Source organism: Narcine bancroftii, chromosome 4 (genome assembly GCF_036971445.1).
Source record: "Narcine bancroftii isolate sNarBan1 chromosome 4, sNarBan1.hap1, whole genome shotgun sequence".
Taxonomy (NCBI): Eukaryota; Metazoa; Chordata; class Chondrichthyes; order Torpediniformes; family Narcinidae; genus Narcine; species Narcine bancroftii.
Genome location: NC_091472.1, coordinates 257,460,679 through 257,477,438, shown reverse-complemented (window position 1 = coordinate 257,477,438; position 16,760 = coordinate 257,460,679). Strand labels below are relative to the sequence as shown.

At 41.3% G+C, this 16,760-nt stretch overlaps 1 protein-coding gene across 11 annotated transcripts in view; it reads right to left on the bottom strand.

The window, feature by feature from the left end:
* Window positions 1-16,760, bottom strand: part of LOC138761898 (contactin-associated protein-like 5) — a 1,131,905-nt gene that overhangs the window by 1,000,997 nt on the left and 114,148 nt on the right. The gene's annotated exons all lie outside the window — the stretch shown is intronic.

Genomic DNA, 16,760 nt, shown 5'->3' with positions numbered 1-16,760 from the left:
TTTTGTGTGCCCGATGGAGATGTGGGGGGGCTGGTAGTCATGGTGGGGAGCTGGTTGATGGAGGACCTCAGTTTTCTTCAGGCTGACTTCCAGGCCAAACATTTTGGCAGTTTCCGCAAAACAGGACGTCAGGCGCTGAACAGCTGGCTCTGAATGGGCAACTAAAGCGGCATCGTCTGCAAAGAGTAGTTCACGGACAAGTTTCTCTTGTGTCTTGGTGTGAGCTTGCAGGCGCCTCAGATTGAAGAGACTGCCATCCGTGCGGTACCAGATGTAAACAGCTTCTTCATTGTTGAGGTCTTTCATGGCTTGGTTCAGCATCATGCTGAAGAAGATTGAAAAGAGGGTTGGTGCGAGAACACAGCCTTGCTTCACGCCATTGTTAATGGAGAAGGGTTCAGAGAGCTCATTGCTGTATCTGACCCGACCTTGTTGGTTTTCGTGCAGTTGGATAATCATGTTGAGGAACTTTGGGGGACATCCGATGCGCTCTAGTATTTGCCAAAGCCCTTTCCTGCTCACGGTGTCGAAGGCTTTGTTAAGGTCTACAAAGGTGATGTAGAGCGTTTGTTGACCTCACTCCTATTATTAGCAATAGAACTGGAGGACATCCCACCAAGAACATATAGATGGAGTTTAAACTCCATTCTACTTAAAAGACAGGAATTTATGGAGTTTATTGAACGCCAAATTAAAACATATCTTGAAATAAACTCAGGATCAGTGAAAGATAAATTTATATTATGGGATGTAATGAAAGCCTTCATGAGAGGGCAGATAATAAGTTATGTAACTAAGATGAAAAAGGATTACAATCGTGAAATAGAGTAGTTGGAAAGGGAGATAGTAAGTAGAGAAAAGGAATTAGTAAACAGGGATGATATAATGAAAAGGAGAGAATTGGCGGACAAAACTATTAAATACGAAACATTACAAACGTACAAGGTGGAGAAGAACATAATGAAAACAAAGCAAAAGTATTACGAACAGGGAGAAAAAACACATAATATTAACCTGGCAACTTAAAGCAGAACAAGCTAAAAGAACGATACTGGCTTCAAGAAAAAACAAATTACATATAATTCAACAGAGATTAATGAAAATTTTAAGGAACAATTGTATCAAACTGAGAATAAGGGGGAAAATGATAAACTAGAGGAATTTTTAGCTAAAATTGAACTGCCAAAATTGCAAGAAGAGGAACTAATAAAACCAATTGAAATAGAGGAAGTACAGGATATATTAAAAAAGCTGTCAAACAATAAAACACCAGGAGAGGATGAATTTCCAATAGAATTTTATAAAACATTTAAAGAGTTATTAATTCCTTCTCTCCTGGAAGTAATGAACCAGGTAGAAGAAATACAAAACTTGGCAGATTCATACAAGACAGCAATAATTACAGTAATACCAAAGACAGGAAAGGATCCACTAACACCAGCATCATATAGACCAATATCTCTACTTAATTCAGACTACAAGATAATAGCAAAATTATTAGCATAGATTGGCCAATTGTGTACCTAAAATAGTAAAACAAGATCAAACTGGATTTATTAAGAAAAGACGAACAGCAGAGAATGTCTGCAAATTCATTAATCTAATCCACGCAGTTCAAGGAAATAAGAAACCAACAGTAGCTGTTGCTCTAAATGCAGAAAAAGCCTTTGACAGAGTAAAGTGGAATTACTTATTTAAAGTATTACAGAATATATAAATTGGATTAAAGCATTGTACAATGGGCCATTGGCGAAGGAAACAGTAAATGGATATATATCGAGTCACTTTAAATTAAGTAGGTCAATTCGACAGGGATGTCCACTATCCCCCTCGTTGTTCACATTAGCAATAGAACCTTTGGCAGAACTGATAAGAATAGAAAAGAAAATAAAAGGGATAAAAATAAAGGAGAAGGAGTATAAAATCAGCTTATTTGCAGATGACATGATAGTATTCCTAACAAAACCAGAGGTATCAGTAAAAGAATTACATAAGAAATTGAAGGAATATGGAGAAATATCGGGGTACAAGATCAATGCAAAGAAAAGTGAAGTGATGCCAATGAATAATGAGGATTATACAGAATTTAAAAAAGAATCACCATTTAAATGGCAAACACAAGCAATCCAATACCTAGATATCAGGTTAGTTAATAACTTAAGTCACTTGTACAAACTAAATTATCAGCCACTAATAAAGAAATTGCAGGAAGACTTAGAACAATGGAAAGAATTACCGCTAATGTTGATAGGGAGGGTAAACTGCATTAAAATGAATGTGTTCCCAAGGATACAATACTTATTTCAAATATTACCAATTCCCTTAACAGAAAAATTCTTTAAGGAGTTAAAGAGAATAATAAGGAAATTCTTGTGGAAAGGGAGGAATCCAAGGGTAGCATTAGATAAATTAACAGAGAGGTATAATCAAGGTTGTTTACAGTTACCAAATTTTAGAAATTATTATAGAGCCACACAATGGAGGTATTTATCAGATTTTTACCAGACAAGGGAAAAACCAGACTGGATTAAGATAGAACTAGATAAAATAGGGGAAAAGGTACCAGAAAATATACTTTAGAAGTGGGATGAAAAGCTGGTGCAATATAAAAATTCACCAGTACAGCATCATTTACTTAATACATGGGAGAAGATCCAGGAAAAAAAAATTATCTAATACCAAAATTACTATTGACACAAAATCTGCAAATCCCTTTTACAATAGATAACCTTTCCTTTAGAGAATGGGAGAGAAAAGGAATCAAAAGAATAATGGGAAATGGGAAATAATTTATTAACATTTGAACAGTTGAAGTACAAATATGGAATAACTCATGGTACAATGTTTGCATATCGTCAATTGAAAGCTTATTTAAAGGATAAATTGGGAAACAGCTTGAGATTACCTGAAGGAAGCAGCTTTGAATACATGATTACAGACACAATGATAATTGAAAGATTTATATCCAACATATACATTAAACTGCAAGATAAGGAAAAATGAAATAAACTATAAACCTAAGCAGAAGTGGGAAAAGGATATAAACATAAAGATAAAAACTGAAGTATGGGAAAAGTTATGTTCTGGAACTATGAAGAATACAATAAACACAAGGTTATGTATGATACAGTATAATTGGTTACCATGGTATATATTACTCCTCAAAAATTAAAAAAATGGGATTCAACATTATCAGATAGATGTTTTCGCTGTAAGAAGGAAATAGGAACAACATTACATGCAACTTGGGCACATACGAAAGTAAATACATTTTGGGAAGAATTAAATCAGATACTAAATATAATTACAAAAAATAACATACCAAAAAAAAGAGATATTTCTTTTAAGTAACATAAGAAGTAGAGAATTAGGGCTCAAATTGGATAAAGTGCAAAAAAAAATTTATTATGATAACCTTAGCAATAGCAAAAAAATGTATAATGTCATCTTTAAAAATGGAAGAGAGCATGAGTATACAGCAAGGGTACATGGAAATGAATAAATGTATTCCATTGAAAAAATAACAATTTAAAAAATAAAGTCACAATGTTTGAACAAATTTGGGAACCATACATAGAAGATATCAGAGAGAACTTGCCTATGACCTCCATCCCCTAAAATGAGAATGAAAATGATAAGACAAAATGACTAGATTCAGTGTGTAAATAGATAATGCATTTTTCTTGTTTATTTTCCTTTATGTGAAAATATTGTTTTATGGTTTTATTGTATTGTATATATTAAATATTTATGGGTTTTGTAAGGGGTTGGGTAGAGGGGAGGGAGGGAAAGTGGTGGGGAAAGAAAGGGGAGAAAAGACCACTGTGTAAATTTAATGAGATACATTTGTACATATTTTGGTTGATATGGTTCACAGTGTGAAAAATAAAAAAATATTTTTAAAAAATAGTGTACAATGCAAATTCCAACTATTTAGAACTATTCTCAGGGATGTATGTCATGTATGTACTCTGACAATTAATGCAAAATCTATTCATTTAGGATCCATAGTTACAGATATTACATTTTTGTAGACAAGAATGGGCTCTTGCAACAATTTAATTGCTCCCTATGTATTTAACAAATTGAATTTAAATTATCTTGTAGCTGTAGTGGTGGCTTGTACCAGCTCAATCTAATTTTGATCATTTGTTTACTCCTCTACATTGCAAGAGCATCTCTGCCATATACCATGATATTGTTTATGAATCACTTTAACCTTTCAAAGTGAAACATTGACTTTGTGTCCTAACACACTTTGTTTTTCCAGGGATCAGAACCAAAATTTAGGATCATGAACACGTCATGAAATTCTCTCTTTTGTTACAGCATCACAGTAAAAATCTTGTTATAAATCACATTGCAAAAATAAATAAATAGTGCAAGAAAGGTAAAGTGAGGTAGTGTCTGTGGTTCATTGTTCATTCAGAAATCTGATGGCAGAGGGGAAGAAGCGGTCCTTGTGCCGCTGGGTGCTTGTCTTCAGGCTCCTGTACCATTCTCTTGGTGGTAGCAGTGTGAAGTGTGCATGGCCTGGGTGGTAAAGGACTTTGTTAGGTTGATTATTAAACTAGATCCAGTCAGCTTTTCACCCAATTCGCTCAATTAGATGGTAGGTTCAAGAACCCCCAAGTTATCCTTTGATCACTTCCAGAAAATGGCCTTGGGCTATTCATTATGTTTTAATTTGAGTTCATGTTTTCATACAATATTTAACTTTTAATTTAGACACACATCACAGTAACAGGCCCACGAGCCCCGTGCCCTCCCAAAGACCCCCAATTAATCTACAAACTCCATCAGTCTTTGAAAAATAGGATGAAGCCAAGGGAAACCCACATTGTCACATGGAGAAAGTTAAAAACTCCTTACACACATCCCCAGGTTCAAACCCAGGTCTTGGGCACAATAATATTCACCACATATTTTCAGTCTCTCCCCCAAACAATTACTTTTTTTAAAAATTCTCCCTCTCATCAATCACAAAGTCATCTGTAACGTAAATGGACCCTAAACAGTGTTCCAAGTAGTTAGCATTTACAGTGTATATCTGAAATCATCCATGTAGAAAAATAAGCAAACATGTTTGATTGAAATCTGCTGTTCTTATCTTGTGTGGGGCTGCATTTGCCTCTGTAGATGTAGCAATTTCTTAACGCTTAAAATCAGTAGCAAAACCAATCAGGTTTAAAGCATCAAGGTTGTAATATTAAAGGCTTACAGTTATGCAAGGCAGGCAGGGGAGCCAGTTCCACATTGCCATCCTTTTATACAATTCATAGTAAGCCAGTCCAACAACAATTTGTTAAATTTGTGGTTGGCATATGGGATGAAGTCACCATAGAGGAATTACAGTAAATATGTGCTTGACTGATTCCTAAGATGACAGGTTTGCCAATAGAAATTGAGTAGATTCAGACAGTATTCTCTAAATTTTAGAATGCAGAGATGACACTAATAAAATTGTTAAAAGTTTTGACAGTCAGCCATGCTCAATCTTTTTTGGGCTTTGCCCCCCCCCCAACCCCCAACCAAAGATTCAAAGTTTATGGACACCTTTCCCTGTGTAGCAGTAACATATTGGTTTCTTCCATACTTTTTTCTGCTACTGACTACATTTAAAAAAAATGTGGCGAGATTCTAGCTTCATCAGATGGAGAAAATTTCAAATCATTCTGGATGACAATGAACCTCCTTCCTCTCATCACATTTACCATCAATTAACATTAATTTATATCTCCTGCTAATTATTGAACTCTTCATCCAAGGTAAAAAAAAAGCTATTTTCTGTTCATCCTGTCCTATCTTCTGTCCTGTCTCATTTTCTCCACGGGTCTCCAGCCTAGACAATGTGACCAGTGAGTGGGTGACAATTCATTCTTTAATCCAACCGGAGAACCAAACTGTTAACTTGGTAACTTGCAAAATAATTTTTCTCACGTTTATTGAAATCAATTTACCATCTTGCCCAACTAATTCCTTTAATTCACAAATTGGTTTAAATATTGATCAACATAATCTCCCAGTTTCAGATGTCAAAGATGGATTTGTAACAAATAATGAGCAATATCATTGAACAAAATGACCTTGGGATGCAAAGAATAATGTATCAATGGAGCAGAGCACCAGAGGATGAGAAGATCATGCACCGTCTGAGAGGGAAAAGCGGAGGAAACAATCTGCGGTAACCAGGGCAGCGGACAAATGAGGAGGCTCTGGAGCTGAAGGATCAGTGCATGTAGCTGGCTGCTCGCAACTCGAGGAAAGGAACCCACGGAGGCTGTGGGCTGCTGGAGACTGCTGTCGGGATATTCACGCCAGGTTGCATACTGCTACAAACTGGCTAAAGGGGTATCAGGTATCGGAACTGGGATGCAAGGAGGTGCCGAAGGATTCCTGACCGTGTCAGAGATTTGCGTCTGTACTTGGGTTGCCAGTGGTTTGGACTGGACCCTGTGTAGCTGCTGAGGCTGCGAAAGTGCTGGATGTAAATCTACAGACACAAAGTGACTCTGGGGAGACTCACTTTTGCTCCTCGCTCTCTCTAACTGCGAGTCTATCAGAGGCACTTGGGCAATTCCTGCCAGTGGCGAATCTGTTTGACTTGCAGCAGGCAAAAAAAAATTCATGTAATATGATACTGTTTTATCACTAGGATAATAAATTGAATCTTGAAGCTACTAGCAGCTTCATGCAATATAGTGTAATAGAACGTAGCTCAGTCCAGTTGTACAATAGCAAAGTAAGTTTGTAGCAAGAATTCCTTTGATTCATGTTCAGTATACAAGATATTTAATCTTGACGTATAGAACCCATCAAGTTTTATTGAGACCCCAATATCCCTTTCTAATTTCACTTTGAAGCACATGTTCAGTAAGAAGGACCCAAAATGATACTTACTGCATCTTATTGCGAACAATGCAGGAAGTCATTTTTAATCAGGCTCTTCTTCAAGGACTTGACTCACATTTCCTCTTTCTCATCATTTCCCTATGTGTAGTCACTGGCTACTCCTTGATCACCTTGGCTCCGAGGAAATGCTTCAACTGCGGCTCCATATTAAAGTTTATATTGTAAGGCCACAGCTAAATATACATCAAGGCAAGACAAATAACTATCATTTTGATCTTCACTTTTTGACACTTTATCTTCTGTGGCTACCAGAGTTATAGGAATGCATTCTATTCTAATTCAACAGAAGTCGTATCCTTGAGTTTGACATTAGACATTCGACAACAAATGACTTTCCTCTCAGAGTGAAATTAAATTTATGGAGATAGATTATGTCGGATGCTCACTGATTTCACTCTAAACATTTACACAGTTAGTTGGCATTATGTAGTGACAATGAATTATAACAATCAACCACCATCTAATACTTTATTTGTTACTGTTATTGAGATGAGACTTTCAATACCAGATGTAATGACTCAACTGAATTTCAGTTCCCCAGCCATCAATTGGAATTTGAACCTCCTCTCTGGAATTAATGACTGGAACTCCAGCCATCATCCTGGTATCCAAAGCATTATACCACCATAGAACATATGCATTACTCTAGAAATATGACCATTTTTTAAAGATGGCAAGACATAGGAGCAGAAGAAATAAGCTATTCAGCACATTGAGTCAGCCCCGCCATTCAATCGTATGCTGATCCACTTCCCCACTCAGCCCCACAGCCTGGCCTTTTCTCCCCCTCTATAACCTTTTGTGCCCTGGAAAATCAAGAACCTATCAATCTCTGCCTTAAGTACACACAATGACCCGTCCTCCACAACTGCCTATGGCAAGAAACTCCACAGATTCACTACCCTCTGGCTGAAGAAATTCCTATGCATCTCTGGATGCTCTTCAATCCTGTTGTGCCCTCTTGTCCTAGATGCTCCGATGCTCTGACCATGGAAAACTACTTTTTCCAAAATCTACTCTGTCTATACCATTCAATGAAATTCTAAACCACCCCCCTCCTCCCCAATTCTCCAAAATCTCAATGAGTACAGGCCAAGAGCTGTTAAACATTCCATATATGATCAATCTTTCTTTCCCAGAAATCATCCTCATCAATGTCCTCAAAACCCTCTCTAATGTCAGCAAATCCTTTCTTCAATGAGGAGCCAAAAATGCTCACAATACAGCAAGTTAGGACTCACCAGTCCCTTATAAAGTTTCAACATCACATCCCTGCTCTTATATTTATTTCCTTTTGAAAGAATGTCAGCATTGCATTTGCCTTCTTCACCACCATCTCAACCTTCAAGTTTACCTTCATGATATTCTGCACGAGGACTCCCAGGTACATTTTGCATCTGGGAATTTTCAATTTTCCCCTCTATATTATTGATGATTTTGAGAGTTGTAACAGTCTGGAACTTGCAACCTATCAGTTGCAGTGGGGATAAAGCAAATCAAGTTCTTCAAGTGGAACTGAATATGCCCAGAATGGAAAGCAAAAGACTAAAAGTAAAGTATTTGAAGGAGCTAATAGACTGTGTGCCATCAAAATTTGATTCTGCTTTAGAATCCTTAATAAGAATTCTGCCTAATCCAAATGCAAAGAGAGAGAAGAAACATCCACTCCAATTATTTATAGCCTCCAGCACCCAACTTGTCCACAATTTATTTTATTTTAAATCTTCTCTTCCAGATTAGCTTGAAATCTCAAATGTCTACCAATTAGATGTCAATTTAACCTATATTTTAAACACACACACATATATATATAGACAGACATATCTTCTTTGGCTTGGCTTCGCGGACGAAGATTTATGGAGGGGGTAAAAAGTCCACGTCAGCTGCAGGCTCGTTTGTGGCTGACCAGTCCGATGCGGGACAGGCAGACACGATTGCAGCGGTTGCAAGGGAAAATTGGTTGGTTGGGGTTGGGTGTTGGGTTTTTCCTCCTTTGCCTTTTGTCAGTGAGGTGGGCTCTGCGGTCTTCTTCAAAGGAGGCTGCTGCCCGCCAAACTGTGAGGCGCCAAGATGCACGGTTTGAGGCGTTATCAGCCCACTGGCGGTGGTCAATGTGGCAGGCACCAAGAGATTTCTTTAGGCAGTCCTTGTACCTTTTCTTTGGTGCACCTCTGTCACGGTGGCCAGTGGAGAGCTCGCCATATAATACGATCTTGGGAAGGCGATGGTCCTCCATTCTGGAGACGTGACCCATCCAGCGCAGCTGGATCTTCAGCAGCGTGGACTCGATGCTGTCGACCTCTGCCATCTCGAGTACCTCGACGTTAGGGGTGTGAGCACTCCAATGGATGTTGAGGATGGAGCGGAGACAACGCTGGTGGAAGCGTTCTAGGAGCCGTAGGTGGTGCCGGTAGAGGACCCATGATTCGGAGCCGAACAGGAGTGTGGGTATGACAACGGCTCTGTATACGCTTATCTTTGTGAGGTTTTTCAGTTGGTTGTTTTTCCAGACTCTTTTGTGTAGTCTTCCAAAGGCGCTATTTGCCTTGGCGAGTCTATTGTCTATCTCATTGTCGATCCTTGCATCTGATGAAATGGTGCAGCCGAGATAGGTAAACTGGTTGACCGTTTTGAGTTTTGTGTGCCCGATGGAGATGTGGGGGGGCTGGTAGTCATGGTGGGGAGCTGGCTGATGGAGGACCTCAGTTTTCTTCAGGCTGACTTCCAGGCCAAACATTTTGGCAGTTTCCGCAAAGCAGGACGTCAAGCGCTGAAGAGCTGGCTCTGAATGGGCAACTAAAGCGGCATCATCTGCAAAGAGTAGTTCACGGACAAGTTTCTCTTGTGTCTTGGTGTGAGCTTGCAGGCGCCTCAGATTGAAGAGACTGCCATCCGTGCGGTACCGGATGTAAACAGCGTCTTCATTGTTGGGGTCTTTCATGGCTTGGTTCAGCATCATGCTGAAGAAGATTGAAAAGAGGGTTGGTGCGAGAACACAGCCTTGCTTCACGCCATTGTTAATGGAGAAGGGTTCAGAGAGCTCATTGCTGTATCTGACCCGACCTTGTTGGTTTTCGTGCAGTTGGATAATCATGTTGAGGAACTTTGGGGGACATCCGATGCGCTCTAGTATTTGCCAAAGCCCTTTCCTGCTCACGGTGTCGAAGGCTTTGGTGAGGTCAACAAAGGTGATGTAGAGTCCTTTGTTTTGTTCTCTACACTTTTCTTGGAGCTGTCTGAGGGCAAAGACCATGTCAGTGGTTCCTCTGTTAGCGCGAAAGCCGCACTGTGATTCTGGGAGAATATTCTCAGCGACACTAGGTATTATTCTATTTAGTAGAATCCTAGCGAAGATTTTGCCTGCAATGGAGAGCAACGTGATTCCCCTGTAGTTTGAGCAGTCTGATTTCTCGCCTTTGTTTTTGTACAGGGTGATGATGGTGGCATCACGAAGATCCTGAGGCAGTTTTCCTTGGTCCCAACAAAGCTTGAAAAACTCATGCAGTTTGGCATGCAGAGTTTTGCCGCCAGCCTTCCAGACTTCTGGGGGGATTCCATCCATACCTGCTGCTTTGCCACTTTTCAGTTGTTCGATTGCCTTATATGTCTCATCCAGGGTGGGAACCTCATCCAGCTCTAGCCTTAGGGGCTGTTGAGGGAGCTGGAGCAGGGCGGAATCTTGGACTGAGCGGTTAGTACTGAAAAGAGATTGGAAGTGTTCTGACCATCGGTTGAGGATGGAGATCTTGTCGCTGAGGAGGACTTTGCCGTCTGAGCTGCGCAGCGGGCTTTGGACTTGGGGTGAGGGGCCGTACACAGCCTTTAGAGCCTCGTAGAAACCCCTGAAGTCGCCAATGTCCGCGCTGAGCTGTGTTCGTTTGGCGAGGCTAGTCCACCACTCATTTTGGATCTCCCGGAGTTTGCGCTGAAGATGGCTGCATGCGCGACGGAAGGCTTGTTTCTTCTCTGGACAGGACGGCTTTGTAAGGTGAGCCTGGTGGGCAGCTCGCTTCTTTGCCAGCAGCTCCTGGATTTCCTGGCTGTTTTCGTCAAACCAGTCCTTGTTTTTCCTGGAGGAGAAGCCCAGTACCTCTTCAGTGGATTGCAGTATGGTAGTCTTCAACTGATCCCAGAGGGTTTCAGGGGACGGGTCCGTGAGGCGGGTTGCAACGTCGAGCTTTGCTTTGAGGTTTGCCTGGAAGTTTCCTCTCGCTTCGTCTGACTGCAGTTTTCCAACATTGAACCTCTTTCTGGGGGCTTTATTGTTCCTGGGCTTTGGCTTGAAGTGAAGGTTGAGCTTGCAGCGAACCAGCCGGTGGTCAGTGTGGCATTCCGCGCTAGGCATGACCCTGGTGTGGAGCACATCTTGTTTGTCACTTTCTCGCACCAGGATGTAGTCCAGGAGGTGCCAGTGTTTGGATCGGGGATGCATCCAGGTGGTCTTAAGGCTGTCCCTCTGCTGAAAAAGGGTGTTTGTAATGACAAGCCGCTGTTCTGCGCAGAGCTCCAACAGGAGGCGCCCATTGTCGTTGCACTTGCCGACGCCATGCTTGCCCAGGATTCCTGGCCAGGTTTCTGAGTCTTTGCCGACACGAGCGTTGAAGTCGCCCAGGATGACAACCTTGTCGGCTGTAGGGGTACGTTGGATGAGGTTGCGCAGGTCGGTGTAGAACTTGTTCTTTTCTGCTGGTTCCGCCTGGAGGGTTGGAGCATAGACACTGATGAGGGTGATGTGACGCTTGTTTTGAAGTGGGAGTCGCATGGACATGATTCGGTCCGAGAGGCCTGTCGGAAGGTTTTCGAGTTTGGAGGCAATGAAGCTCTTGACCATGAAGCCTACACCAGATAGGCGTCGTTCATCCGAAGGCTTGCCAGACCAGTAGAGTGTGTAGCCCGCGCCGCGTTCTTGGAAGCTGCCTACATCTGCCAGGCGGACTTCACTGAGAGCGGCCCCGGTCCGGGCGAAGGGTAGACGGCGGCGGCCCCGATACGGGCAGGAGAAAGGGGGAGGCGGCGGCCCCGGCCTCGGTCGAGTGAGGCAGACGGAGGCCCCGGTCCGGACAGGGAGTGGGAGGCGGCGGCCCCAGTCCAGGCACAGGGAGAGCAGCAGCGGCCCCGGCCCCGGTCCGGGCGAAGGGTAGACGGCGGCGGCCCCGATACGGGCAGGAGCAAGGGGGAGGCGGCGGCCCCAGTCCGGGCACAGGGAGAGCAGCGGCGGCCCCGGCCCCGGTCCAGGCGAAGGGTAGACGGCGGCGGCCCCGATACGGGCAGGAGCAAGGGGGAGGCGGCGGCCCCAGTCCGGGCACAGGGAGAGCAGCAGCGGCCCCGGCCCCGGTCCGGGCGAAGGGTAGACGGCGGCGGCCCCGATACAGACAGACATATATATATATATATTTACACATATACACACAGGTATATGGAGAGAAGGACAAGAGGGGTGTGTGCGCAGTCAAGCTGATCTCCATGCAATTAGGGATATACACCGTACATGGTGAAAGATTTCACAAGACATTGTGACCAAGGAAAAGCAACTGGAATCCATCAGTGCTGGCTGACTCTTGGTTGACACTGACAAGAGGGGCATCAGATGTTTAGTACAAGTGAAAATCAGTAGCAAAACATTTTAAGGTCATTTGAACTAATGCAATGTGTTAACAACATTTTGTGATTAAACATGCTAAATTTAATAAAAGTTAAAAATTCTGACATCAGAATCAGATTTTGTTATCATGAACAAGTCACAGAATTTGTTGTTTATTGTCAGCATCACAGTGTAATTATTCATATAAACCACCTTATAAAAATAAATAATATTAGTGAACGAAAAGTCAAAGTAAGGCGATCTCTTTGGTTCATTGATCATAAACTACGTGATACAGCCAATCTGAAATTACCTTTGTGTTCAGTTTGAAGTTGTCTATCATAAACCCCATTTCTTTTTCTGGAAGCAAACCTTTTGGGGGAAAAAAAATTGTTGTCCACTATTATATACCTGACAAAGGTCCCAGTCCTGAAATGTGGGTATCCTTTACTTCTGATGGATGCTGCGAGACCTGCTGAGTTTCTCCAGCATGCTTGCACATTGTACTCAACCAGTGTATCTGCAGACTTCCTTGTTTAACAATAATTTTAATCTGTTTACATTTTTAGGATTGCATGACATTGGGGGAGGAGAATTAATTTAACAATGACAAATAATAATTTTAAATCAGTGAACCATACCAATTTAATCCATCATGTTCATTTGGAAGGAAGCAAAAAGAACTTTTTTTTTTAAATCAGAAAATTGCAGGTTTCATTTATTGGAGTTCACAAATTAAATATTAATGATATATTTATTTCCATCAGTTTTTGAATCAGGGGTAAAATTAACAATTGCAGGAAAATATTCATTCTTGCAAAACCTAAGAATAGTGAAAGGAGAGAGGATAAGTGGCAGAGGGCCTTTCACGTCTTGACCTGAATTTGGGTTTATTTCCAGAAAATGACTTTAAAATTTCTCCAGTTTGTTGTGAAGGTAGTTGCCAGGTTCAGTTCCAGCTCTCCCATTGTAAGTTGGAAAAATCGTAACTCAAAAATAATACTGCACTTACCATTTTTTATAATTAAATATTGAATGTTGAAAACAGAGACTGCGAGCATGGATGAGTCAGCATCCAAGATAATGTCCTGCAAGTTACTCTCGCACGATGCTGCCATTGTCCAGTATAGTGCGAGAATAGCGTATAGCATATTGCAAGCATGGGGATACATTGGAACTCGAAATCGAAAGTACAGATTCAAACCACTGTAACTTCAAAAATTAATAAGTCGGACCATCGTAAATTGGGGATTATCTGTATTCACAGAAACTCAGGCTAGGACGATCACCAAAGCTGTGAACTTGATGGCTTAGAGATACACCAAAACACTTTGTAGCTGAGGTAATTTTATTTAAGCCTGTAGTCATAATGGAACACATTCCAGAAAAATAATTAATAACCAGACTGCTCAAATTTTTTAAATAGTAGTTGGTCATAAGCATAACCATTTTGTGAAATGAGCTGTCAGCAGAAGTGGTAGAGAAGTGCATGATTACAAAGATTTAAAGTCATTTAGACAGGTTCATGGATAAAGTAAGGTCTTGTAGAATAAGGGTCAAATGCAGACAAATGGGTGTAGGAAAATTGACCAGCGGGTCAAAGGGCCTGGTTTCATGTTGAACAACAACATGAAGCATAAAAAAATATAGGAACTGCAGTGGGACATACAAACTATCCTACCATCCATTTTCATAGCTGATCAACAAAGTTCCCTACCTTATTTCACCCAACTAACTCCTTCTGAATGCATTTAATGACTTAACTTCAGATGATTCTGCTGCAAGAATTATAAATAAACTGAACCTAATAAAGTCAATGAACTTAACCTAATTCACAGATTTGTTCAGAGGCCACAGGATAACTGATGGAGGAAGGACCATTTTTTATCTCACCAGAGTGTTCAAAGACATGGTGGAGCAGATTTTTTTTTTGCAATTTATTGAATATAGAACATTACAGCACAGTACTGTCCCTTCAGAATTTGGAGAGGATTTGTGAGGAAAGATTTATTTCCTCCCACCCCCACCTCCAAACTGAGTAGGTACTTGAGGTCAGTAATTGACTACTTGAAGGAATAGATGAAATGGAAATTTGTACAATTTTTAAAAGGCATTTTAAAAGGACACAACCAGCATGGTGATTTACTAAGAAACTAAGAGTGAGATTGATCTCAGCAGATGTCCATTGACATGGACACAATGAGTCAAGTAATTTATAAGAACATAAGAAAAGTAGTCGGCCATCCAGCTCGTCAAGTCTGCTCTGCTATTCAATGAGATCATGACTAATCTCATCTCCAGCCTTTTCCCCATATCCTTTAATGTTCCTACGATGTAAAAAAAAATCTATCCAACCTTGTTTTAGATAGATTTGCTAAGGGAGCCTCCATTGCTCCAATGCACAGCAAATTCCACAGATTCACTGCTCTCTGGGAAAAGCAGTTCCTCCTCATCTCCATCCTAAATCTACAACCCTGAATCTTGAGGCTATGTTTCCTATAGTTCTAGTCTCCCCTACCAATGAGAACAACTTGCCTACCTTTGTAATTTCTATAAGATTATCGCTCATTAGAACCTTGAGGATAGAATGTAGAACACTACAACACAGTACAGGCCCTTCACCCTTGATGTTGTGCCAAGTTGTCAAATCGTATGTTCCTTAAAAGAGAATCCCGTGAAGTAGCAGATAGCAAAGCTTTTCTCCTAGAGAAATTCATTGCCTTCCACTCCCTACATAACAATATTAACAGTGAAGAACCAACCATCTGTTTGCACCCCCACATCCCCTGATAATCCTAACCTGTCTGTATCTGAGGATGATGTGCATGCTGCCTTCAGGAGAGCAAATTTGAAGAAAGCATCCTGCCTGGACAAAGTACCTGGCCTAGTAAGAAAAAAGAAATTTGGTGCTGACTAACTTACCAATGAGTGCATGGGTATCTTCAACATCTCACTTCAGCAGGGCACGGTACCCACCTGTTTCAAACAAGCGTCAATCATACTGGTGTCCAAGAAGAGCGTGATAACCTGCCTTAACGACTATCAACCAGTAGCGCTTACATCAACAGTGATGGTGTTTTGAAAAGCTGGTGTTGAAGCATATCAGTTCCTGTCTGAACAACTACAAGGATACGCTCCAGTTCACCTATAGTAGCAACAGGTCTACGGTGGATGCCATCTCACTGGCTTAACACAAAGCCCTGGAACACCTGGACAGTAAAGATGCTTTCATCAGAATCCTCTTTATCAAGTTCAGCATTTAACACTATCATTCCCTCAAAACTGTTCTGGAAACCCCAAGACCTTGGACTCAACATACAAATGTGTAATTTGATCATGGATTTCCTTACCTCCAGACCACATTCAGTGAGGATTGGTAAGAATATCTCCATCAGAATCTCCATCAGTACCAGGGCACCACAGGGCTGCATTCTTAGCCCCCTTGCTCTATTCACTTTACACCTACAACTGTGTGGCTCGATAAGTCAATAACCCCATCTACAAATATGCCAACGATACCATGGTAGAGGTTGTATAAAAAAAGGTGATGAGTTAGCATACAGGGAAATTGAAAACTTGGTTCAATGATGTACCAACAACAACCTTGCACTCAAACGTCACCAAAATTAAGGAGCTCATTCTTGACTCCAGGAAGGGAAAACCAGAGGTATAAAATCCAGTGATCATTGGAGTTGAGGTGGAGTGGATGAGCTTTGAGAGCCACAATCTCAGAGGAGTTTTCCTGGACCCAGCACACCAATGGCATTGTGAAGAAAGCACATCAGCACCTCTATTCCGTAGGAGTCTGGTATGATACCGGAAACACAGGCAAATTTCTACAGATATGTGGTGGAAAGTGTGCTGACTGGCTGCAACACGGTCTGGTATGGTGACATCAATGCACATGAATGTAAAGCCATGCAAAAGGTAGTAGGCACAGCCCAGGACATTGAAGACAAAATCTTCCCCACTTTGGAGAACATCTACAGGGAGCACTTCTGTCAGAAAGCAGCAGCATTCAAAGATCCACATTGCTGCTGCCATCAGGAAAGAGGTAGAGGTGCAACAAGACTCACATAACAAGGTTCAGGAATAGCTGCTACCCCTCTACCATCAGACTCCTCAATGACAAGCTCAATCAGAGACTCATTTAAGGACTGTTACTTGTGCACTTTATTGATTTTTTTTATTCTCATTGTACTGCACAGTTTGTTTACACTCATTATCTGTTTATAGCTCTTAATTTGTGTACATGTGGTAACTCTTC